The sequence below is a fragment of the Heteronotia binoei genome, chromosome 18 (assembly GCF_032191835.1).
Source record: "Heteronotia binoei isolate CCM8104 ecotype False Entrance Well chromosome 18, APGP_CSIRO_Hbin_v1, whole genome shotgun sequence".
Lineage (NCBI taxonomy): Eukaryota > Metazoa > Chordata > Lepidosauria > Squamata > Gekkonidae > Heteronotia > Heteronotia binoei.
The window spans coordinates 31,307,414-31,333,048 of NC_083240.1; positions in this window are offsets into that span (position 1 = coordinate 31,307,414).

Consider the following 25,635-nt stretch of genomic DNA (forward strand, 5'->3'; position numbering starts at 1 on the left):
TGCACCTGGACAATTCCAGCATTCTGTCCATTCCAGAAGCTGTAGAACCCCCAGGTTCATCACCGGTTCATTAGGGATCTGAATCACACATTTGCTCCCTCTTTGAATTTCTTCAGTCAGGATACATCATTCAAATGACCAGCACTGTGTGGGAAGGTAAAAACTCTCACTACAATTCTCATGAGGATGTGTCAGATCTGGATCATTCACCTGCCTTTGCCACTAATAGAAGATGAGTAAAGCAGCCACAAGGGACATAGCAAGTAACTTACTAACTCTGATAAGATTCGACTTTTAAAAGCACTTTTAAGTTTTGACTTTTAAATGCACTTTTAAAGAATACGGTGAACAGCAGGTGGAGAGGGGAGGCAGGGGTAGATGGGAAGGGGAAGCCACATGAAAACAATATGACAACCAAAGAAATTGATTTCTTTGCACAGTTGAACAAACACTGTTCAAACGCAAACCACCATTAAGAACAGGGTTATGCTGCTTGCTGCTTGTGAACAAATTGCAGAGTGAACCATTGCATGATCAGGTGTTCTCTGTTTGACACTCACCTCTGCTGCTTTGTTTGGCAAAGGCTGCTTTTGTTAGTTGGATGTGAGCATATGGAAAATCTGGCTTCAAACCTCTGCTCTGCAGGAAACTTGCTGGGCACCTGTGGACCAGCTACTCTGTCTCAGCCCAGCCTAACTTGCAGGGTTGTTGTGAAGGTAACACAAAGGAGGGGAGAACCCTGTACACTGCTTGGAGTTCCTTTGAGAATAGTGCAGATTAGCCAGCAGGGCCAGCCCCAGACTATCTGGCACCCTAGGCAAGGTTAACTTCTGGTGCTCCCCCACTGATAACATCACCAAGTCACATGGGGGCACCCGATTCATCACCCCCAGAAGGCTAGTGTCCTAGGCAATCGCCTAGTTTGCCTAGTGGCAGGGTCGACCCTGTAAGCCAGCAGCTGCAAAGAACTATTGCAATGCAAGAAAGCTGCATTCCTGGCTAGCTGCTCTACACAGTGGCCTGCACAATTCCCTGAAGTGGGAAATGGGGGCTGAAGACGTCCCTCTCATTTTCTCCCAAGGCACAATCTGTGCCTGCAGAAACTAGAGTTTCCATCAAATCTGCGATGTTGAGCAATTTATCCAAGGTTAAGTGATCGATCATTTTTACTTCTCTTCTTCAACCACAGAAAATTGCCACTTGATAGAAGCTACTTTCAGTCTTCGGTGCTACAAAACAAAACAAACCCCTAACACATTACCACCACATAAATCAGCTCCTCTCTATTTGTGGTTCTTTATGTCTTCTCCCCTCCCGCCCCCAGAGATATAATTATTTAAGATAAATGTGTATAAACATGCGCTTTAGCCTCCTTAATCGGTCTTCTGCCTTGCTTGTTTACACTGAGGTCAAGAAGATCTGTTTACCATATTTCTAAGTAATAAAGTAGTGTAGACATTTTTTAAACATGCCAAGCACAATTTATGGTATTTTATTAGGAATTGCAGAGTTGAGGAAACTATTATCCTCTGATCGGCCTTACTTCAGAAAAGGCTGTCATGCAAAAGAGAACTTCACCAGCATCAATAGCTGACAAATAGATCTTTGGGAGAAATGGCATGCATCTTCCAGAGACATTAATTTTCATTTCCCCTGCCATTGTAATAATCAGGTCTTTTTTTGTAGCAGGAACTCCTTTGAATATTAAGCCACATCCCTCTTATGTAGCCAATTCTCCAAGAGCTTAAAAAAGGTAAAGTCAGTCCCCTGTACAAGCACCAGTTGTTTCTGACTCTGGGGTGACGTCGCATCACAATGTTTTCATGGCAGATTTTTTACGGGGTGCTTTGCCATTGCCTTCCCCAGTCATCTACACTTTACCTCCAGGAAGCTAGGTACTCATTTTACTGACCTTGGAAGGATGGAAGGCTGAATCAACTTAGAGCCGACTACCTGAACCCAGCTTCCGCCAGGATCGAACTCAGGTCGGGAGCAGAGCTTGGACTGCTGTACTGCAGCTGACCACTCTGTGCCATGGGGCTCCAAGAGCTTTACAGGGCCTACTGTAAGCCTTTGGAGGATTGGCTACATCCGGGTGTGTGTGTGACCTAATATGCAAATGAGTTCCTGCTACAAAAAAAGCCCTGGTAATAATCCTTTCTTTTTTGAGATATAGGAAAGCAAAGTAATAGTATAGAGGGGAAACAAAAAGGAAAAGAGGAATTATATAACATAATTGTACATATCAAGGATAATTATATATTACCGTGTGTAAAAAACAGAAAATATTTCTCCACAACATTCCCATTATAATTTTTAAGACATTACCGATAAAATACAACAGACTTACTTCTGTTTGGGTACTTATATATTCAACATTTTAAATTTCAGATTTTGTAAGTGGTCTGTTTTGCAACCACATTTCTCGCCTGGTAATATTTTAAAGCTTATTCTTGGTTTTTTTGCATTCCAAATGAATTTGTTTATGACTTTGCCACTCTATCAATATTCTGTCTTCAATGTGTATAGGTAGCATAGGGAATAAAAAAAATATAGTGCCATAGAGTTTTCACCCAAATTCTAGAGCGTCCCCTGAGCGATGTGTACGATGATGTCACTTCTGGGTGATGTCATCACAGCGGGCACGTCAGGTGCTGATGGTGCTCTTCAGAGGCGGGGATTTCCCCTGCCAGCCAGCCCTGTGCTGGAAGGTTGGGGGCCTCTAAACTGGGGGAAAACCCACCCCCAGCGGGAGACTGGGAACTCTATTTCTTGTTCACAAATTTGATTGCATCTATTATGAATCGTATATTATCTTTCATACCCCTATTCGGTACAAAGTCTGTTTGATCAGTGTGCATTAAATATGGCATAAATTTTCTTAGTTTTTCTGCTGTTACTGTGGCAAAATAATACTTCATTCCTGATTTATATAAAAGGCCGAACCATTTATCATTCAGGATATATATCATATATATCACTTTCAGAAAGATAGAAAGGCCCGTAACTTGAGAAGAGCAGAGGAAAGCTTGCTGGAAGAATTAGGGTATTTTAGGGTTAGGAAATTCCAGGAGATTTGGGGATGGAGCCTGGGGAGGGCAAAATTCGGGGAAGGGACAGAATGACCTCAGCAGGGTGGAATGCCATAGAGCCACTCTCCAAAGCAGCCATTTACTGATCTGTGTAGTCTGGAATTCAATTCTGGGAGATCCCCAGGCCCCACCTGGAGGTTGGCAACCATTAGGGTTCCAAGAACATAAGAGAAGGCATGTTGGATCAGGCCAATGGCCCATCCAGTCCAACACTCTGTGTCACACAGTGGCCAATATATGTGTGTGTGTATACACACACACACACGCATATACATACATACATATACACACATATATACACACACACCCATATACATACATACATATACACACATATATATACACACACACCCATATACATACATACATACATATACACACATATATACACACACACACATATATATGTGTGCTACAGGTGGGTGATCCCCCACTGCCAGGCCCTGCCCCTCCCCAATCAGCTGGCTGAGAGGGACTTACCAGGATCAGGCAGGAGACCCAGGAAACATCACCAGCCATGTGATGCCACTTCCCGTGTGAAGCTCTGGTAGTTGGGCAAAAACTCTACAATAGAAGCCATTTTACCATAGAGTTTTTTGTCCAAATACCAAGGCATTGCTGCAATGTCACAGCATGATGACATCACTTCCGGTACACGTCAGAAGCGAAGTCACCATGTCACCAGTGATGCAGCCTAGGCCCCCCTCCCAATCAAGGTAAAGTTCCCTCTCCCTGCCCCCCCCCCCCAATTGCCAGGAGGGAACCCTAGCAACCCTAGTAGGACTGTCAGCCTCCCACTGAAGCTTGGAGATCTCTCAGAATTATAACTGATCTCCAAATGAAAGAGACAAGTCCTCTTGGAGATGATGGCTGCTTTGGGGGGTGGGCAATATGGCATTATACTGTACTGGGGTCTGTCTCCTCGCCAAACCCCACCCTTATCAGGATCCCCCCCCCCCCAATATCTAGGAATTTCCTACTCCAGAACTGGCAGCCCTAATCTCAGGCTCATAATGCTTGCCCTTATAATTTATTTCTAATAATTTTTTATCCCACTGTTCCTCCAAGGAGCTCAAGGTGCCACACAGGGTTCTGCCCTACCCCGTTTTATTTTCACAACAACCGCTTGAGGCAGATTAGGCACAAGGTTACCCAGCGGGCTTCATGGCAGAATGAGGATTCAAACCTGGGTCTCCTGGATCCTAATCCACCACTCCAGGGCTTTTTTTTGTAGCAGGAACTCATTTGCATATTAGGCCACACACCCCATGATGTAGCCAATCCTCCAAGAGTTTACAGGGCTCTTAGTACAGGGCCTACTGTGTACTCTTGGAGGATTGGCTACACCAGAGGGGTGTGACCTAATATGCAAAGTTCCTGCTAAAAAAAAAAGCAAGCCCTGCACCACTCTAATACTTCATTCATTTCCCAACACTGTAATCCCAGTCCTCTTGCATTGTCGATGGAGCTCTTTGCTGCCTAATTGAACCGCTTTTCATATTTTGTAATGCGCTTTGAGACTCAGTGAGAAAGACAGGCTGTGAATGAAGATGATTAGAAGGATAACGAGAATAATGGTAAGGATGCGGGTGATAAAAATGACAACAACAATTTGAAGGCAAGTATTATGAGCCAACAAGGTTCCTGTTTCCAAAGGAACAGGAAGTTATTTAAATTGCATAATTTTATATAACTCACATTCCTGCCTCGAACCCGTTGCAGAATGCAGGCTTCTTTTTAGCCTCGAATATACTCCCCTTATCCTGACCTGGATAGCCTAGGCTAACCCGGTCTTGTCAGAGCTGGGAAGCTGTCCAAAGAAAGTGGCACAAAACATGTGGGACTGGTGAATCATATAAACCACCTGTTCACATGCATCACACTACCAGCCATAAACATAGCAAACATGGATATAGCAGTTCCTCAAAACATTACATGCCAGATCTGACCGTGACAAAAATGTATATGGTTAAATGTTTTTGTCATGGTCAGATTTGGCACATAATTCAACAGGTATACACAAATAGGTCAATTATCAGTCTGTAATCATTGTGGCACAGAGTGATAAAGCTGCAGTACTGCAGTCCTAAACTCTGCTCATGACCTGAGTTCGATCCCAGCAGAAGCTGGGTTCAGGTAGCCGGCTCGAGGTCAACTCAGCCTTCCATCCTTCCAAGGTTGGTAAAATGAGCACCCAGCTTGCTGGGGGGAAAGTGTAGATGACTGGGAAAGGCAATGGCAAACCACCTTGTAGAAAGTCTGCCGTGAAAACGTTGTGAAAACAACGTCACCCCAGAGTCGAAAATGACTGGTGCTTGCACAAGGGACTACCTTTACATTTAATCATTCAGGTGATCCATTATATATCCATTTGGACCAAAAAATACAATAAATATACACAATCCAAACTTTCAATAGACTTCACAGTCTAATAATAATTTCAAATGTGAATCAAAACAGTCCCATAAACCTGAACAAAGAAAGATAGGGTACTGGCTCTTTTCCTGTTTCAATAATAATCTTCATGGTCATGAGATATTCCACTTGCCTAATCTCTCATGATCTCGAGCCTCAGTTACATGAACTAACAATCAGGAACACATGTGAAGTTCCTTTCCAAAAACCCAGGCATCAGCTGCCTGGGAAGTTAAGCAGGGTCAGCTTTGGTTAGTACTTGGATAGAGAGACCACCAAGGAAAAAGAAAAGGAAGAAGAGATTGGATTTGTACTCCCCCTCCCTTCACCCAGAGTCTCCGAGCAACATACAATCTCCTTCCCTTCCTCTCCCCACAACAGACACCCTGTGAGGTAAGTAGGAGCCAAGAGAGCTTTTTCAAGACCTGTTCTTGAGAGGACAGCTCTGAGAGAATGGTGACTGACTCAAGGTCACCCAGCTGACTGCAGGCAAAGGAGGAATGTGGAATCAAAAACCTGTGTCTCCCAGATTAGAGTCTGCATTCTTCACCACTACCAAACTGGCTCTCAGGGTGGGTACTCAGAGGCAAGCAATGACAAACCACCTCCATTTGTCTCTTGCCTTGAAAACTCTATAGGGTTGCCATAAATCAGGGGCTACTTAACCGCACTTCCCATGACATGCTCCCATTTTAGGGGGACAGGAGACTGAGAGCAATTTGCCGAAAGCTAACGGGAGACTTCACGTTTTCTGAGTTTAATCCTGGATTCCCTCACACGCATGTGGAGAAATCCAAGTTCTTCAGCAGCTGTTGCAAAAGCAACGTATGACTCCAATCTGTCTGGCTGTTGTGTCAACTGTGAAATGCTTGAAGGCATAGAACATTTTATGTTCCATAGGAGAGATTAAAAAAAAAATAAAGAGCAAATACCTCTGAAACTGGCAACACTGGAAAGGTGATAAAAGCCTTTTGCAACTGCAGAATGAATCATTGATGAGATTCAAACGACTCTCCATAGACTTGGTTCCATGGACAGACACACTGGAACCGCTGGGGTGTTTATGGGAACGTTAGATACCCTCTCGCCGTTTTGATGGCTGCTCTGTTGATGTTTGAGCTACAAGCCTGCCATGAAACATCCAGTTATTCCACCATCTTGCCTGCAACGGAGATCTATCATCATTCACTGAGATACTCAGGTAGCTGTCACTGAGTGCCAGGTTGCCGCTTCTGCTTCAGTAGAAATGCAGCCAAAAATGATTTCTGCATAGATGAAGAGTATGTATTCAGTGTTCTGGATTCTTCGTGAATAGCAAGGGTAGAGGAATGAACGTAGAAATGAATGCTGATCCTTAATAGTCATCCTGACCTCATTGCTCAAGGTGGAATTTGAAAAAGCCCGTAGAAGATCCCCTGAAGAAGTTTAACAGTGAAATGTGTAGGGATCTATAAAGCTCAGATGAATATTTTCACCTTGCCCCCACTTTCTTCCCCCTTTTCTTCCTGTTTCCTGGTGCAGCCATTTGTTTCTCTGTCCTGATTTCCTCCACAGGTTCCCTGCACTGGAATTGAATGTGGTGCTTCTTTTAAGCACCCCATAACTTAGGATGCTTCCCGTGCTCTTTTCTGTCCAAATTCCTCCTTGGATTTCAGAGTTCCAAATAACCTAATCTTGTTCCCAAACTGAAATAGATGCCTAGGAAAATGGTGTTGTTTTATTATTTTAACCTCCTTGTTTCGTGCGTAGCAGGTGTTTCAGTTCATCAATATCTTTCCTCCTCTCCTTTGACCAGTTTGCATGAGTGCACGGAACACATCGCAAACCAACCAAACCAAACCAATCTTTTGAAAAAAGTATTTGTGCATGAATGCTTGCATGCCTGGAAGTCATGGTGACTTCTGGCAACCCCTAGTAGGGTTAGCATGTTTTTCAGAGAGATGGCTTGTATTGCCTGCCTCTGCATCCCGGCCCTGGTATTCCTTGGAGGTCTCCCTTCCAAATACTTGCCAGGGGCAGCCCCACAGTTTCTGAGATCTGATGAGATTGGGCTTGCCTGGGTTACCCAGGTCAGGGCTGAACCAAACTGGTCTTGATGTCATCATTATATAGAGCTGTATCAAGATCAGGGGTGTCAATTGTCCAAATATTTTCTATATAAAAAGGTAAAGGTAAAAGGTAGTCGCCTGTGCAAGCACCAGTCGTTTTTGACTCTGGGGTGACGCTGCTTTCACGACGTTTTCACGGCAGACTTTTTACGGGGTGGTTTGCCATTGCCTTCCCCAGTCATCTACACTTTGCCTCCAGCAAGTTGGGGACTCATTTTACTGACCTTGGTAGGATGGAAGGCTGAGTCAACCTCAAGCTGGCTACCTGAACCAGCTTTCGCTAGGATCGAACTCAGCTTGTGAGCAGAGGGCTCCAACTGCAGTACTGCAGTTTTACCACTCTGTGCCACGGGGCTCTTAAATTTTCTATATACTTTATTTTAAATGCTGTTTTAATATCTGAAATGTTTCAATGTTGGCATGTTTTGATGTTTGCCACCTCAAGGAGCCTATTTGGGTGGGAAAGCAGCCTAGAAATGGTTTAAAGAAATACTATCACAGCATGCGTCACATATGGACTGAGAAGGGAAAACAGACCTGGAAACTATTGGGTTAAATGTAAAAAATAAATAAAAATAAATTGCCTTGGAAGCACAGAAGCTTTATTCAGTACCCTTGATCCTCCGCATTTCCCAGTTAAGGGGGAAAAATGCTGTTCAAACAAATCACAAAGATGATCTGACTCCAGTGGTAACGAGAGAAAGCAATTTTTGTACAAAAATAGAAGCACATTTTACATGACATATTCATGTAGGTACATTTGACTTATCATGAATGGATTGACTTCAAAAAGGTTAACTTGCTACAGCTCCAAGCCCAGGTAAGAGAGAAGAAGAGAGGTCCTATATAAAATGAAAAACAGAAGGAAAGCAAGGGCCAAAGTTCAACATGTAACCAACGAGAAGTGGTGGGGCCAACTGCCAAGTGTACTTGAGTAAGAGAAAACTTTCTCCAGTAGAACACGGCACTTGAGCCCGAAAGATTCTACAAACCCTAATAAGAGAATCCTCTTAAATCTTTCCCTCCCAAATCCTTTTGCATGCAGAGTTGCAAGATCCAACAGATCCAGGTGAGTAGCCATGTTAGCCTGAAGCACGAGAACAAAGCTTTGAGTCCAGTGGCACCTCTGAGCTCAACAAAGTTTAAGTCTGGGTAGAAGCTTTTGTGCGCATTCTGGGCTTCTGTGTGCATGCACACTTCTTCAGATACATTGAAACAGACTTTGCCAACCATTACATGTACGTAGAGGGGGTGGTGTTAGTTGCCAGGAAGGGTTAACTGGAGTCAAGGTTCAGAAGTAACCAAGCAATAAGTATAGCTAAGATTGGATTAAAGCCATTAGTAAAACCTGTGAATAGCAACAAATCAGCATATAGATAAACAAACAGATGCAAGAACTGAGTGACTAGCATGTGTAGTGAGATAAGAACCCAATATCTCTGTTAAGCCCTTGGGGTTCCATTGTTTTGAGTTATGTAATTTGTAAGCAATCAGCAATCTCCCATTCAAGTCTGTTTCTGAAATTACTTTTGCAACAAATACCTACTTCAAAGTCTCCCATTGAGTGTCCTGGGAGGCTGAAATGTTCTCCAACGGGTTTCTCAATTTTGTGATTCTCGAATTGCAGAATCATAGAAACAGCTAAGCTGAGTGACCCCTGAGGCATGACCACTGCTAAGGAAGAGTCTAAGCCAAGCGGCTCCTGTGACATTAACACAGTTTCTGGGGCTTGACTAGAATTGCTTCAAGTCACTGGTGGGCCCACCCTGCAGTTTCCCTTCATGTTAAATGGCCAGCCCTTCCCGACAAGGGATGCCAACCTCCCGGTGGGGGCTGGGAATCTCCCAGGATTACAGCTCATCTCCAGACTAGAGAAATAAGTCCCCCTGGAGAAAAGAGATGCTTGGTAGGGTAGACTGTATGGCACTGTATCCTACAGTCCTCTCCAGCCCGCCCATCTAAATCTTCAGGAGTTTTCCACCCTGGAGCCGGCAATGCCAGGCCCTGCACATGAACCATCCGTGTATGCTGATAATGCAGAGGCAGGAAGAGCGACAAATGAAATAAAGAATATCAAAGGTGCAGGCAAATGTACACACTTAGTGCCGTCTCTAAGCGCTGCTTCAGTCCAGAGCCCACCCACCACCCATGGTGTGACCTTCCTCCCCCCTCCCGCATGGGGGGGTGGGGGGGTGGGACTGGAGGCAGGCAGGCAAAAGCAAAGCACCAAAGGAAGCAAAGGAAGGAGAGCTCAGAGCAATGCTCACCATCACTTTTGCCTGCCGGGCTCCGTGCACAGACCTCAGCAGGCAAAAGTGGCCCGGCACGCGGGGAGAGGGGGTGCCCGGCGGCACCCCTGTAAGGCCAGGTGCCACCCTAGGTGGCTGCCTACGTGGCCTACTCCCACGCGCCGGCCATGTATGCACTCAAATTCTGGAATTTTTGAGATCCTTCTAGTAACATCAGAATTAAGGAAGCTTGGAAGACAGCACCTAGAGCAATTCTGGAACAATAAATGAAGGGGGGGGAAGTGGCATCTACTCCTCTCTGCCCTGCTGTGCATCCTATGATCCCTAACACTTGGGAAAGGCTGTTGAATCAGCTTCATCAGCTACGTCCAGAAAACCTTATTACTTGGCACTAAAGCGGCATAATTTGTTTGCAGTTCCCATTAACTGCACAGAAATCATTACAAGGATAATTCTCCCAACTGGGGAAGTGTACCATATGAGCTAGCCCTAAAAAATAGAGCCTGTTAAATTAGGCAGGGCTCTGAATTATAAAAATATTTACAGTCATTTGACAGCTATTACCTTTAAAAAAAAAACACCCCACTAACGTTTCCGAGAGAGGATGATTTATTTGCTAACTGTGCTGGTTTGGCTGGAAGAAATTCCACCGTGTGTCTTGACGTAACTTCTGAAGGGTCCCATCTGTCTTCCTGTGATCCTTCTGGTGCCCTCTTGGCTAAGAGATGTGTGCATATGGAATGGTACGGTGGATGTCGTTAGAATGATAAACGATCCTGGTTCTGGCTACCCATGAAGGGAGCTGGAAAAGCATCATGACTTCTCTGCTCCTGGGAAGGAGTGTTACAGAGGGGAGGAAGTCAGCCAGGTGGGAGGGTTGCCCTTCGCTTCAGTCTCATTGGGCTAGCACTGAAAAGCCAGCGAGGAGAAGGTATGAAAGACAGGAAACTGCAGGGCTTTTTCTGCAGCAGGAACTCCTTTTGCATATTAGGCCGCACCCCCTGATGTAGCCAAGTCTCCTGGAACTTACAGTAGGCCCTGTATTAAGAGCCCTGGAAGCTCAGAGGATTGGCTACATAAGAGAGGTGTGGCCTAATATGCAAAGGCTTGCCGCTACAAAAAAAGCCCTGGGAAGCTGCCTTCTACTATCAAACTCTTGGTCTACCAGGGTAAGTACTGCCACTCCAAGGGTCTCCAACAAGATGCCCATGGGTGCCATGGTACCCGCCGACACCTTTCCCGGTGCCCACCAAGCATGTTTAGAAAGTGGGCAGGGTCATATGGAGTTTTTGTCCAGCAGTGGTTTTGATTAGCTGTTGGAGATCTGATTGGCTATGTGGGTTGGGGAAAATATTATTTGGGTGGCAGTGGCCACCACAGGACAAGGAGCATCATTGTACAACTGAATGTATAGGTTGGGATGGCCAAAGTTGCTTAATGTAAGAGCCACATAGAATAAATGTCAGATGTGAGAGAAGGAAGGAAGGAAAGTAGATGGGGAGGGAGAGGTGGAAAGAAAGCAACTTTAAATGCATTCTCCAAGCTGCTGGCTGGCTTGGAGAAGTGATTCAAAGCGACAAATGCCTTCTCCAACTAGCTGATGGTGGGGGCTTTGAGAGCCACGCAATAGCTACCCTGGAATTACTCAGTGGCCTTCCACCCAAGTGTTAACCAGGGCCTGACCCTGCTTAGCTGCTGAGATCTGACCCTGGGAAACCTGTCTGGTGCATCAGTGCCCTCCTTATTGGCTGTCCCAAACTTATGCTTATTAGTTTAGTTCAGGAACTGGTTCTGGAGAGAATTCACATAACAGACTGTGATTTGTTGTTGTGAGAATTAACGATTCCTGTGCTCAAGAGGGTGACCTTCCTGACATGACACGGGGTAATCGATGCCTCAAAGGGGGAGAATGATTAGGAAGAAGCATTTCTTATTGATCAATATGTGTCAGGTGTCTAGAAACACCTGTTCCATCCGCTTGTACAGTCTTTTCCTCTTTGGACAGTGGATGTTCCAGAAGCAAACAAATGTTGAAGAATGCTGCAGGCAAGGAAATCAAAGCCTTTTGGGTACAAAGTCGGGTTTTTTTTGTGTGTGTGCTCAATACGTAGTAGATCAAACACACATCATTTTAGCTTTTGCTGCCTGAGTTCAGCCTCTCTAGCCCAGGGGTGTCAAACTCATTTGTTAAGAGGGCCAGATCTGACATAAATGGGGCCTTGTTGGGCCGGACCATGTGTATCATAAAATGTAATGCCAGGTAGCAGAGATATAAACTTTATAGAGAACACAAACACAATTAAAGATTTTTTAAAAACCTTTTAAGAATGCTTAAAACATTAGCACCTATTGGTCTTAAAGGTGCTTTCTTTGTATCTCTCCCATGTGATCCAGGGAACTGGGCAAAGGAAGCGCTGGCTCTTTCCTTCCTTCCCTAGGGGACAAGGAGGGGGAGGATCCTCAGCCAATAGAAGGAAAAGAGGCTTGGCTCAGTAGCTCTGCTGTGCGATTGAGAGAGCCTGGCAAAGGAAGGTATCCCTTTCCCACTTTCTCCCCAAGGAAACCATGGAGAAAATAGAGGCTTTGTTCTGTAGCTCCTGTCGATTGAGCAAACCTGGCAAAGCAAGCTGTGATGCAGAAGGAAGCAAGAGAGAGAGAGAAGGAAGCAGATGACAGCCAGTACCTTTGGGGTCTGATAGGAGCCCTTCAGGGGCCTGATTCGCCCCCCCGGGTTGCATGTTTGACACCCCTGCTCTAGCCAATCCCCTTTCTTCTATCATTGTCTTTCAGAGCTCGGCTTTTCTCATATTAATTCTTAGTTTATTTACATTAATTAATAAATAATAACAAATTCCCCAACAATGCTAACCAAGCAGGTTTTTTTTTTTTAATAGAAGGTTTGCATTTATTTGGATTTCTAATCCCTGCCATCCCAGCAGCTTCAGGAGAAAGACAGCACTGAAAATGACTGCTGATAAATTTTCTTCCAAAAGGCCATTAAAATGGGATGCGAAAGAATCACTTGACTGGCACTAGCTCTAGTCACTGTCAGTTTGACTTAGGGATCAACAGCTCCCCTCTATTCTGATCCAGAATTTCTTTCTGTGCTGCGCTTGACTCCTCCTTAGATCTTAACCACAAGGCTCTCTAAAATTAATTCCATGTGCCGTTCGCAGGACTGACAGTTCCTTCTGTCTCTTTGCATCGCCTTCCTCTCCACTACATTACCCAACACACCTGCTTGTATTAATAAAACACTCCAAAAAGCATTCTTGATGTCATTGTGTCCTGGGGTTGATAGGGCCCTCTAGATCATCCAAGTCCAGCCCTCTGCTCAGTGCAGGAAATCAAAAGGTGAATTATTCCTGACAGCTAAAAGAAGAAGAAGACTGCAGATTTATACCCCGCCCTTCTCTCTGAATCAGAGTCTCAGAGCGGCTCACAATCTCCTATATCTTCTCCCCCCCCCACAACAGACACCCTGTGAAGTGGGTGGGGCTGAGAGGGCTCTCACAGCAGCTGCCCTTTCAAGGACAACTCCTGTGAGAGCTATGGCTGCCCCAAGACCATTCCAGCAGGTGCAAGTGGAGGAGTGGGGAATAAAACCCGATTCTCCCAGATAAGAGTCCGTGCACTTAACCATTACACCAAACTGGCTCTCAAGCTAGCTGTCCAGACTCTGCTAGAAGATCTCCCCTGAGGGGGGGGGGGGACCCCCCGTAACAGTTTCCATTGTTGATCTAGTTGGGTTGCCAGGCGCAGGATGTTTGGGACAGGAGACATGGGTGGGAGGCATGATGTCCTGTGGACCGCTATGTTACTTCTAGAAGAAAACCCAGAAGTGATGCAAGATAGCTCTAGGAATCACTGGAAACCCTATGGTAAAGACATAGAGGCACACAGGACTCGCCAGCATTTAATTTTTTTCTCTCTTGTTGAGGCCTCCTGCCATAGTGGTAGCTCAAATTCTAACTAAGGGATGGCCAAACTTGCTTAACATAAGAGCCACATAGAATAAACATCAGATGTTTAAGAGTCGCAAGACAGGAAGGAAGGAAGGCTGGAAAGAAAGGTGGAAAGAAAGCAGATAGATGAGGGGGAGGGGGGAGGGAGGGGAGGTGGAAAGAAAGAAATTTTAACTTTAAATCCATTATCCAAGCAACTGGCTGGTTTGGCTTGGATTTAAAGAGACAAATGCCTTCTCCCAGCTGGCCAATGGGGTGGTGGGAGCTTCGAAAGCCACATAATATCTGTGAAAGAGATGTGGCTCCTGAGCTACAGTTTGGCCACCCCTGCTCTAAGTGATCTGATGCAAAAGCCATGCTTTGTTTGGCATTCTGTTTTCTTTAATTGAGAAGGAAAGAGATTCTCCTAACCTTGCTTAACTTATGCATTTTATTAGATTTTGGATCACCCTTTCCGGAAACTGGACTCAGGGTGATTTACAGAGGTATAAGACCAGCCAAATCTAAATAAATAAATAGATTTTTAAAACCAAGGTAACAACAGGCATCTCCCTTGTGGCTCTTTTTGTTGTTAGTGAGTTAGGATTGACTGATCTTTCTTTCTTTCTTTCTTTCTTTCTTTCTTTCTTTCTTTCTTTCTTTCTTTCTTTCTTTCTTTCTTTCTTTCTTTCTTTCTTTCTTCCTTCCTTCCTTCCTTCCTTCCTTCCTCCCCCCCCCCCCCCAAATTCCCGACATCTGCATGTGCAACAGGAATTGGTTTTTGTCTGCCCCCCAAAGCCAAAGCCAGTGTATTAGTGGGTTTAATTTATTCTCATTCAGTACCTAATTGTCTTGCAATATCAGTTAATTAAGCATTCAAAGGAGTGATAAATGGAGCAGATACATCATTAAAACACAAGCAGTTAGTCAGTCTGAGAGATTCCAAGGTCTGTATTCCATGTATGCAGGGACAGGAGAAAGACGGGAACCTCAGAAACATTTACAGTTTGCTTGGTTAAGCCTATCTATATATGTTAGATTTTTTTTCCTTTAAAAATATCCCGCTTTGAATCAGTAATTGGCCCCCAAAGCAGCTTACAGGAATCAAAAGATAATACAAATGACAATCACTGGGTTCCATTAAAAATTACCCTTCCTCTAAGCAGAAGCAAACATGCTTCTCCCTTTCCCGTTTTATCTGCACAGCAACCCTGTGAGGTAGGGAGGGCTCAGAGAGTGACTGGACCAAGGTCACCTAATGATTTTTGTGGCAGAGGGGAGATCTGAACTCAGGTCTCCCAGATCCAAGTCCAATGCTTCAACCAGTTGTTCTACACTGGTGCTCTTCAATTAAAGTAAAAATGCTCTTTGCAATGGGCATTCTCTGCTGGCTGCATCTTGCCCTTCGTATGATGACCCAGCGGTGGAATTCTAGCAGGAGCTCCTTTGCATATTAGGCCACACACCCCTGATGTAGCGAATCCTCAAAGAGCTTACAAAAAAGAGCCTTGTAAACTCTTGGAGGATTGGCTACATCAGGAGTGTGTGGCCTAATATGCAAAGGAGCTCCTGCTAGAATTCCACCCCTGTGATGACCTCACCAGTTTATATTTGCACGCATGTTGCATGTGCGTATATATTGTACATACATCTAAGGACTAACTACAGCTGAAAGTATAGCTGACCAGATGAATCAGGCTAACTTGGGCTATCCAGGTGAAGACCAGCTTGCTCCCTGCTTATTTACCTGAATGGCAGACTGCCAAGTGGCATGGTACACACTTCTCTGGGGAGGAGGGAGATGGGAAAGGGGGACTCCCAACAGGCTGCGTGAGAATGAGCATGCACGAAACGTTGCTGATTTCGTTGTTCGGTACTGTGAAAAGGAACTAAATAAATGGGCTCGAACCTTTCACAAATTGCTCAAACTGTCTGATGAAGAATTTAATCTAATTTATTTGATGGATAACCTGCCCTCTCTTGCAAGCAGGCTCAAGGTGGGTAACAACAATAACAAGAAAACATCTAAAAGAATAAATATAAGTTAACATTAAGATCACTGTTTAGTATCGATATCTGATGGCAGTGAACACTAAAACAGAATTAATACACCCCAGAGGGGTTTTCGCATCAAGTGCAACAATAGATACTATCAGAGCTTTTTTTGAGCAGGAATGCACAGAAACACCTGGGAGAGTACTCCACCAGGTTGGCACCGGAGCCAAAAAGTCGGGTTCTAGTTGAGGCTAAGTGGGTATCTTTCAGGCCAAGGATCACCAGAAGGTTTTGATTTGCTGAGCATCAAACTCTGTGGGGAACGTCAACGTACGTGCCAGGAGAGATGGTCCCTTAGATACATTGATCCCAGACTGTATCGGGCCTTGAAGGTCAAAACTAATATCTTTAACTTGCTCCTTTTCACAACCGGTGAACAGAACATAAGCCAAGAAAGCAGACATGGGAGCATCCCAAATTATCAATGCACATGTGCATCATTAATACACAGGGGGAAGAAAGGCGTATGATACAGAGGAACTTAACCCTTTGTCAAACTGTGCACGAAATTTGGAAACAAATGTAACATTCCTGGTGCATTGTTTCTATTCTGCTGATCCAAAATCTGGTCTGAGATGGCATTCTTAGCAACTAGAATATATCAGTTCTGTGTAAATAGACACTTGAGTCAATATAAGTTTATACTTCTGGATAAACAAGGTACATTATAAATAGATAATTGCAGCTCAATCCACTCGGCTGCAGTGAAAGCATTTAATGTGGAACGATGTCTTTTCATGCCTTTAGTTTTTCTGTTGTAAATATGAATGCACGGCTCTTTAATTGTGCATTTGAGTTGTCAGGGTATAAATAATGGAAACTAGGTAGGGAAGGGTTTGGAAACACAGCAGTAAAGTGAGGCATGTCTACATCTCACGTTTCATCAGGATAAATCTTGTTGAATGCTCATGGCTGCCCTTCTGAGAAAAGCCATGAAGAAGGAGCTGAGGTTCTTAATAATTCATAGCATCCTCACAAAACTGGGGTTACTGGCCTCTAGGTGGGGCCTGGAATTCCAAGTGATCTCCAGACTGGAGTAGGGTTGCCAGGTCTTATCTGGCTCCTGGCAGAGAGGAAGATTCTATGGTGCCACAGAGTTTTTACCCAGCTTGCTAGAGTGACTCCCACACGACATGCCTGGCACAATGATGTCACTTCCAGGTGATGTGATCGTGCTGGCATGTTGGGTGTGAAGGAGCTCTTTGGGGGTGGGGATCCCCCTACCAGCCGCTTCTGTGTCAGTGGGTTGGGTACCCCCAAACTGGGGGAATCTCTGCCCCCAGCAGGAGGCTGGGAACCCTAGGCTGGAGAGCAGTTCTCCTGGAGGAAGCGGCAGCTTCCGGGTGTGCGCTCTGTGGTATCACATCCCCGCTGGGTTTCGTCATCTCCCCAAACTCTGCCCTCCCCAGGAACTTCCTCCTGCAAGCTGGTGTTGGTAAAAAACCCCAAATCCTCCAATCCTTAAAATTTACATGGGAAAGACTATTAACTGGTTTCAGTTCATACTGTAGAGACATCCAAACTGTTTGATCCAAACTGGATGAATGATAGGCAAACATGACTGTGTTTAGGGTTGCCAGGTCCAACTCAGGAAATATTTGAGAACTTTGGGGGTGGCACCTGGAGACTTTCCCAATCCAAACAAACAAACAGATGATGATATATGATAGATAGATAGATAGATAGATAGATAGATAGATAGATAGATAGATAGATAGATAGATAGATAGATAGATAGATAGATAAAAATACCATAGTGTAGTACCCCTGAATATGGTCCATTTTCTCGTTCTCTTTTTTGCCTTTTTTGTTCCTCAGCAGCTGCACTTCCATTAAATGAATGTGAACTCACAAAGCAGCCAAAATAAATGGTTTGCATGCCCACACTTTTGTGATCTCCCTGGGGCAACGGCATAGATAGCTTTACTCACCAGAGTGGCTGAATGTAACAATCTACTATATTTCAACCAAGTTATGGAGAGAGAGGTCTAGGGGTGGTGTTTTCCTCTATCCCATAATCAGGTTCTAGTTAACTCTTTACTATCCCTTTCACTATACAAACAGCTTTTGAAAGGAATGCAAAATGAACAGGGGGACTGGGCTCTTTCTCTTCCTCTCTCACACATGTGGCTCTGCTTGCTCAACCCACCCTCATGAGCTTCAGTTCTGCTGAGATTTAAAGGCACACACACCTTCCAAAAACATTTGCAAGATTCTAAATCTGCCTGAGATCTAAAGGCGCATTGTGGCTGTTGGGGGCAGCGAGGAGCCTGCAAAACCAGGGGATCCCCCGCCTGAACCTGGAAACTGGCAAGTCTAACTGTGTCACTGGTGATGTAATCTGGGCCTCCCTCACATTCCTGGTAAGCCCCCCTTATCCCCTGCCAGTCTCCAGGAAGGACCTGACAACCTGAAAGCGAATGATCATTTTCTTGAATCTGTAGGGTGAGGAAACTACCATTCCCATTGACAGGAAGCCGTGTCCATGAAGTTGGGAGAAAACCAGGGGTGGAATCCTAGCAGGAGCTCCTTTGCATATTAGGCCACACACCCCTGATGTAGCCAGTCTTCCAAGAGCTTACAAAAAAGATCCTTGTAAGCTCCAGGTGGATTGGCTACATCAGTGGGTGTGGCCTAATATGCAAAGGAGCTCCTGCTAGAATTCCACCCCTGGAGAAAATGATGTGTGGGAATGATAATCCCTGGTCAGGAGCTATCCTCATGTTTAAAGAGTTGGTAAATCCCTCCCCTCCAGAAAAGTTGGACTTCTGTTTAGGGGAGAGTGGATGATGCCTTTTTTTTTTTTTTACACCAGGCCCAGTTCAGTTGGTGTTTGTATCCACTCCTAAATTGGTGCCACCTTCGGGAGCTCCCTGTTCAAAGCTCACCATCTTACTGGCCTAAGGACTCATCGGAGCAATCTCTCAGGCGATGCACATGGCAAGTGTACGCCTACCACCTCTCGCCTTAGAACTGCAGGTCTGGTGGCACATCTGAATCTCAGAATTAGATGCAAGCAGGCAGGGGTCATTTTGTAGATAAATAGGTGGTGGAGCTCATCCAGGGATTGTTATGCAGCTGCACCTACTATTCAGTGGAGAATGTAGGGAGGGAGGGAGGAAGAGGGGAAACCCTCAGAAAGGTTCAGGAGCTGTGCTCCTGTGAGCTCCTTCTGAATTCAAGGCCCGCAGCCAGAACTTTTTTTGTAGCAGGAACACCTTTGCATATTAGACTACACCCCCCTGATGTAGCCAATCCTCCTGGAGCTTACAGTAGGCCCTGTAAGAAGAGCTCTGCAAACTCCTGGAGGATTGGCTACATCAAGGGGGCGTAGCCTAATATGCAGAGGAGTTTCTGATACAAAAGAAGCCCTGGATGCAGCCCCTATAAACTTGCCTGCATTTAATTCCTTCCTGTCTGCAACACGGAGCAAACATGATGCTGAGACAAAGCAGGAGGGTGAGCGAGGGACGCCAGAGGCAGTTCAGAAAATGATGGGGCATGAAGAGTGATGTAGCGGAGAAATAAAACAACCTAATAGCTGAGATAACGGGATATCATCCCAACTTTTATGATGATGGCAAAGGAGGACATTACGGGTTTTATTAGAGGAGACTGCAAAATGAGTCCACCTCCCTTTTTTCATTTCCCAACTGTGGAACTCTCTCTCTCTTTCCAGAGCAAAAAGAGCAAAGAAATGAAAATCGGCCATGGGGCATTACTCTTCCGCCTCCTGCGATACCAGACTTTGCTGCTTCTCTCGCTGGACTGACACGCATGATGAACGGAGGTGGCGCTCCAGAAACCTTGGTCCTTGACTCTCTCTTTTCCCAGGTCCCCTTCATTATGCTGAAAGCAGTCCTCTGTTGCAGAGTTTCCCGGTCTGTGGGTCCAGACCCTAAAGTGGATTGTGATAGGGTTGACAGCTGTGGACTGGGAAACACCGGAGATTTGGGGGGAGTGGAGCCTGAGGGGGGCAGGGTTTGTGGAGGGGAGGGACTTCAGTGGGGTCTAATGCCATAGAGTCCACCTTTCAGATTGGCCATTTTCTCCAGGTGAGCTGATCTTTATTACCTGGGGATCAATCGTAATAGTGGGGAATCTCGAGCCACAGCCTAGAGCTTGTGTGGCTAGTCTGTGAAAAAACACAACCTCCTATATCTTCGTTACCCACTAGAGGTTGGAAACGCTAACTGGGACATTGTTTTATTGATTTGTCCGTTCTCGGTTTTGTTTTTTTTTAAAAGTGGGTTGGCATTAGGCATGCAAGATGCACTCCTGCTGGCGCCCCTGTTGCCTCTGCTTGATCGGCCAAGCAGCAGGAAAAAAATGGGTTCTTCTCTTGGTGCTGCAGTCCCTCAGGGTTGTCCATCTGGCAGTAGGCATGACTTGGGCTTTTTCTCTAGAAGGTCATGTCCTTTGGGAGGTGGGCCTGTGGGGACACAGCCTCTGTCTTCCAGGCAGGGCTACCTAACTTCCGGGGGGCCCTCTGGGGACAGTCTGCTTCTCTCTCTTTGTTTGCCATGGCTGAGCCACCAAAGCGTCATCAGCGGCAGCCGGAGCTGGGAGAGATGAGCAGGGCACACAGTGCACTGCAGCAGCAAAAGCAGCAGGCGGAAAGGAGGGAGGTGGAGGAGCAGGAAGGAGAGGAAGTCATGTGAAATGGGCTGGGGAAGGGGGGGACAGATGGAGCTGCTGGCTGCAAAGTGCTGAGGTGGGGGAGAGGGAGATGGAAGGAAACCTTCCCTGCTTGCATGCAAGGTACAGTTCCTTCTTGACTCCAAAGTTTTAGCATCGGCTGTCTTGACTTGGCCAGTTTCAGAGCCCCCAGCTTTTGCCCCCACCCCAGAAAGCTTCTGAGAAGCGGCAAGCCCCGCAGTGGATGGGAAAGGGTGCCCCCCAATTTTTTCAAAAGCCTCCTGACTTTTAAAATCCTGGCTACAGCCCTGTTGGGAGGGCTTCACAGAGTGGATGCAAAGGGCACCTTCACTTTCTGCATTCAGGCAGGCAGATAAGACAGTTTTACTTCCAAAGGCCTTTCATGGAGAGTACGGTAAGTTGTTTTCAGCCCTGACCTGAATTGGCCAGGCTCACCCGACCTCATCTCACCATGGAAGCTCTGCAGAGTCAGCCCTCATTAGTACTTGGATGGGAGACCACCAGGGAAGTCCAGGGTTGCTTCACTGAGGCAGACAATGACAAACCACTTCGGTTTGTCTCTTGTCTTGAAAACCCTACTGGGTCACCAGAAGTTGTCTGCAACTTGATGGCACTTTACACACTCATTAGTTGTTTGGACAGGGGAGGTTGTGTTTTCATCCTGTCTGTTTTTTATCTTGTTTGTATTTTATCCTGCATGTTGTTTTTATGTCATGTGTTGCTTTTATGTTGTTGGTAGACTACGCGATTGTTTCCATGCGTTTTGTTTTGGTTTTTTTGTTACTTTGTTGGATACCATAAGTCTTAGGAGATAAAGTAGGATTTGGACATTTCAAATGAAATAATTCACACAGTTGTGGAGTCCCATGGCTTCCACTCCCACCCTGAGATCACACCATGGCTAGAACAACAGCGAAACCGGAAGATTCGATTTGGAAGCCGTGGAGCGGAAAGTCACATTCGGGCCCAAACGCTTGTGCTATCTTTGCCGCAACAATGCTAAGTAGGAGCTGAGTTTCAATAATTCCTTCCCATTTTTTTTTCTAATTAAATATCTCCTGAAGGGATCCAACCTGTCAGGGTGATCGGATGCTCTGCGTCCCGAAATATAAAAAGGAAGCAAATTGTCTGCCTTCACTCGCAATGATAGAGTCATTTTGGAAAGAGATTGGAAATCAATACTTGTCATCCCCCAAGCAGTGCTTTTTATTCCAAGTGGCAATTTGTAGCAGCATCCTCTGTGCCAGCCAGCAAAGCTACAATACTAGTTTTGGCAATTTACAGATGATGGGATGTAAAAATGTAGGCTTGTCGTTGTCGGAGTCACATTAACATTAGGTGAGATTAATAAACAGCATGCCAAGAAAGATCTAATTCGACATCACGCCGTTGGGCTGATTTACTTCAAATGCCTTCATAAGCACTGAAAGCACCTGATTCCTCCTCAGTAGCATCAGACGGTCTCTTTGCAGGGAGGCAAAACACAATTGAAGCTGGCTGTGGACTGGCTTGCCTTTGCCATTAAATAGCAATATAATGGAGTTATATCTTTGGCTTCTGGGACAGGGTTGTCAGGCCATGACTGGCAACCAGCTGGAGCTTGGTTGCCAGTCATAAAACCATAGAGCTTCTGCTGATTCCTAGAACTAACTGATGGCACTTCCAGGTTTTCCTAGGAAATGATGTCACAATGCAGATAATACCAACATTTGTAGAGCAGCATTACCTGGGGGTTATTTTTTTCTCGTACTCATTTCCACAGGAGTGGGGAATATGGGCTGGGGACAGGTAATTCCCTGTCCTGGGTGGATTCATGAAGGGTCTGCCCTGATCTCCTAGGAAAGTAGGTGCTATAAAATGTCAATCAGTAACATTTTATTGTTTCTTTGCTAGCAGTTGAGAGTGGTTTTTAATCGCATTTAGGGCGTTTTTCTTGAATTTTAATGCATTTTCGTGAAATTGCTTTGAACTCCAGAAGAGTGGCTGATGCAATTGCCATTTTTTAAGAAATGTCAATGCTATTTTTTATGACCATTTCATTTTTTACATGGCAAACAGCAGGTGCATTCTGCAAATAATAAGAAAACCCTCCTTGCTTTCCTCCTCCAAACAGTATAAATACACTGAGCATTTTCATCAAATGGCAACAAAGGGGTTTTTTTTAAAAAAATGTTTTCACATTTTGATTAATATAATGGGCAGTTGGATGGTTTTCCTGGTTTGGAAACAAAGCCCAGCGAGAAAAAAAAAATTGGAAAAGACAAAGAGAAGACTTGCAAAGCAAAAGAAATTTAAAAATCAGCCCATTCATTTATTTAAGCTATAGACCCATTTGACTCTTAATGGCCTATTGTTTCCCATTAGTGATGGTCTTAGTTCTCGGGAGATACATAAAGAAAGTTAATGAGGCAAAGGAAGAATTTTGGGTATTAAAATGCTAGCTATTGATACCCAGCTGCTTGTCCCCAAAATAAAATTCCAATCTAGCACTGTGGCCAGAAATCAACACAATTGTTCACCCTGAGACTTCTCCTCCTGTTGCTTTCATGGCTCCCAGTTAAACCGGCAGACTCGGTATTGAATGCAACCGACGGCATCTGACTGTCCTGCAGAAATTGACAGTGAGCCACGCAGTGCCTGCCAGCTAACTCCCTAAAATCTCAGGGACCTGCATTGGGATGACTTTGCTTTGCTCTACAATTCACAGAATGTCACACCAAGCAGTGCCTGCCTCCTCTGGCACTCGATCCATGGGCCTCTTGGTGTGGGCACCACTCCAAAAGCTAAGATCCTCTTTCAGCCGTCATCTGTTTCCATGGGCAGCTTCGTTTCATTCAAAATGATTACTGCTTCCCCTGTTAGAGGCCAGCTGCTTCCATAATAGAAAATTTCACTAGAGAGATGGCTGTTTTCCCTGCTATGGAAGAAAAGAAAGGCAGACAATGGGTCTGTGTTGTGTCGAATTATGGAAATTTCTCACCAATAATGGGCAAGATCCAAACGTATGCTAAACTAGTTCCATAAGCCCAAGGATACTTTGGACTTGTGGATCACGGCAACAGGCTTTGCAGATTTCGGAGAGCTGTTAAAACAGAGGGGCAACGAACATAATCTTTCTGAAGGGGGTGGGAATATCTGATCCAAAAGGATAAAAAAAGATCTTTAGACAATGAGTTTAGTTTTCCCAAGCTTCTTTGGAAAATTCTTACTTCTCTTTTTACTGAGATCTTTTTTGAGAAAATTGGGCATGTCAGGGTAATGTTTCTGGGTTCCAGTATAGAGACCAGATGAACAAAGAGTGGTTCAAACAGTTTTAATCTAAGGAGCAACTCCAACAGGTTTATACAAACCCTCTCAACCAGCTGAACTGGCTACTTCAACATGTGACCTTAGGGAAGGTCTTCAAATTAACACACTAGACTAATATAAGGGAATATGTCGAAATTACAAATCCTTTCAGAACAGTTAGTGTATCCCCACTCAGCCCCTGTTGAACTCTTCTGAGCAAGGAAGATTGCCTTGTTATGGGCTCAAAGCAGTGAACCCTTTATTTTGCCACTATGACCCTCCTATTTTAAGAATAAGGGAAAGAAGAGTTGGTTTTTATACCCCACTTTTCACAACCCAACAGAATCTTAGAGTGACTTATAATCACCTTCCCTTCCTCTCTCCACAATAGACACATCAGGTAGGTGGGGCTGAGAGAGCTCTGAGAGAACTGTGACTGGCCCAAGGTCACCCAGCTGGCTGCATGTGAAGGATGAGTGGGGAATCAAACCTGGTTCTCCAGATTAGAATCCGCCACTCTTACTCACTGCACCACACTGGCTCTAATGCACTCACCAAAGAAAGTGGGTATCTGACAAAGAAAGCTTTGACTCTCAAAAATGTATACTCTCAAAATCGTGTTGGTCTCTAAAGTTACGATTGAACTCGAATGTAGCTGTTCCACCATTGAAGGGGCATGTCTTATTGACAACATTCATTTTGATGGCTTTCAGTACATAGGTTTGTGGGTATTATGTATTTTCCTCCTTTTATTTGGATATCCTCTTGGTGCATTGATAGTTTAACCTGCGAACACCCTCTAAAGTCCGCATCGTTCAGTCAAGCATATTGTGTTAAGGCAGCCATTTTGTTTGCATCTCTGGGTGCAGCTACAGGCATGTGCCACTAGGTGGCTCACACATTCCTCAAGGAGAAACTTCCCTGCTTCCCCTCTCTTGCCGACTGACATTGCTTGAGACAGCGCTGAACATATCTGTTGGAAAAGGAGCTATTAAAGTGTTCAGTCAATTGAGTTTGTGGCACTGTTAACAACCGTTAATGTAGATTAATTATATATTTCATTAGTTAAGCCAAAGCCTACGTTCTGGCCACTAGCTAGAAAGCATCCCTGAATTAAATCAAGGAAATTGAAGTAAGACCCATTTGGTGACAGCGATTAATAAACCATGACTAAGTAACTAGAGGAGAATTAAAAATAAAACTCTGCTCTCCGTTGCAAGCCAGAGGCGTAGGAGGGAATGAGACATTATGATACAAGTTAATGAAAGGGCCATGAAGCAACCTTGGTCGTGTTGGTGCTCAACTTGTGAGAGCACTTTGGGAATCTTGGGAATGCTCATTGTTCTGAAATATTGTTGTCATGGCTAGGTAGAAGCAAGCAAAAATGGTGGATTTAGTTCTACTGGGAGGCAAACAGTGATGGGCCATCACGGTCCTGATCGATTCTCAACTTTATTATAATGGCAAGCGGCATCCTTAAACCATTGAAATAATTCCAGTTTTTATCAAGCACTCAACATTGTTCTAAATGCTTTTCTTCTTACACATTCCTGCACTGCTTTCCCACAGCCATTCCCTCCACTGGCCACTGTCTGTTCAACAAAATTGACTGAAAAAGCTTACAACCAAGAACTGTCACAATTTTCTAGCTGCCTCACAAACTGGTTCAAACCAGTTCTCCAGACTACACTACACTAAACTGGCTGGAAGGGGGGGAGTTCATGAGGTGGTAGAATATCCCTGGTTAGGGCTTTTTTTTGTAGCAGGCACTCCATTGCATATTAGGCCACAAACCCCTGATGTAGCCAATCCTCCTGGAGCTTAC